This window comes from Elephantulus edwardii, unplaced genomic scaffold, assembly GCF_000299155.1.
Source record: "Elephantulus edwardii isolate Elephantulus edwardi_28Jun2011 unplaced genomic scaffold, EleEdw1.0 scaffold00021, whole genome shotgun sequence".
Lineage (NCBI taxonomy): Eukaryota > Metazoa > Chordata > Mammalia > Macroscelidea > Macroscelididae > Elephantulus > Elephantulus edwardii.
In genome coordinates, this window is record NW_006399771.1 from 3,209,225 (window position 1) to 3,210,594 (window position 1,370).

At 46.8% G+C, this 1,370-nt stretch overlaps 1 protein-coding gene across 2 annotated transcripts in view; it reads right to left on the reverse strand.

The window, feature by feature from the left end:
- Positions 1–522, reverse strand: part of SLC6A2 (solute carrier family 6 (neurotransmitter transporter), member 2) — a 51,119-nt gene extending 50,597 nt beyond the window's left edge. For both annotated transcript variants that reach the window (XM_006882522.1, XM_006882521.1), the window contains exon 1: positions 517–522. The gene's annotated coding sequence lies outside the window, so the exon portion shown is untranslated. The remainder of the gene's footprint in view (positions 1–516) is intronic.
- Between the last annotated feature and the right edge of the window lie 848 nt (positions 523–1,370).

The following is a 1,370-nucleotide window of genomic DNA, read 5'->3' on the forward strand; positions in this document are numbered from 1 at the left end:
CATTGCCTCTGACACACCCATCCCGAATGCCCCAGTCACTGAATCAATCCACCTCATAGAGGGTCTTCCCCTCCTGCGCTGTCCCTCTACTCTACCCAGCATGATGTCCCTCTCTAAAGGCCTGTCTCTCCCATCTCAAAACTACCCCAGGACTTTTGTATTTGCTCTTCCTATTGCCTGAGTTCAGCTGACTTTAAGTCTCTCCCAAGATCCTAGGTGGACACGACCTTTCAAGGTTTAAACAAGCCGGCACGCCCAAATGCTGGCAAAGTCCTTCCGCCAGACCCCCAGTTCATCGGGCATGTCCACTCTGCCGACCCCCACGTGGGGTTACCGTACAGCGGTAACTTGCGATTGCTGTGAGGCTGAACACTGTGACACTGATGTGTCAAATGCATTAATGGCTGGTTACCCAATGAGGACAGAGAGTGGGGTGGAGCTCCCCGATTAAAATAAGCGTGGAAGCAGGAGTGGCATCCACTTCCATAATAGCTTGCCTCCAGAAACCCTATGAACCTGGAGAGAGGATGCGAGACACTCAAGCGTTGAGGACTCGCCTTCATAGGGTCGCTATGAGTCGCCTGCGACTCAATGGCACTTAACAACAACATTGCCTGAGTTATCCAGCTTTCAGTCAGCGCTGGTCTTCGTAAAGTCCCTGCTTGCAATCTGATGGAACATTTCTATTTAACTGAGTGGCCACACAACTAATTGGATTAAAATAAATTCTAAATTTTAACAAATTATATTTTAAAACCACAAAGTTCCCCCTTGTTTTTAATTGTATAAGTTGAGGACAATGACTAGGGAGGCTAGAAGGAGAATTGATGCCTTTGAGCAGTGGTGTTGGAGAAGAGTATTAAATATACCATGGACTGCTAAGAAAACAAATAGGTTCATCCTAGAGAGGGTTAAACCAGGCTGCTCCTTGGAGGCAAGGATTCTGAGGCTTTGTCTGACATACTTTGGACATATTGCAAGGAAGGACCAGTCCTTAGAGAGGGACATCATGCTTGGGAGGGTAGAGGACAGTGCAAGAGAGGAAGGCCCTCTATGAGGTGGATTGATTCAGTGACTGGGATAATCAGGGTGAGTGTGTCATTGATAGTGAGGTTGGCACAGGACAGAGCAGGGTTTAGGACTGTTGTACACAGTAGGTCACTGTGAGTCTCAGGCAACTCGATGGCACATAACAACAACAACAAAGTTGAAGCTACAGCTGCACTGTCTATCACATCCTCCTATATTTTATTGCATCACTATTCAATTTTTTTTGTTTTGCCTGTTTATTATGTCTACCGTTGGGTATACTGTGAGCTTTGTGGGGGCAGACTTCTTGTCACTCCTATATTCCACAAGCACCTGGAACA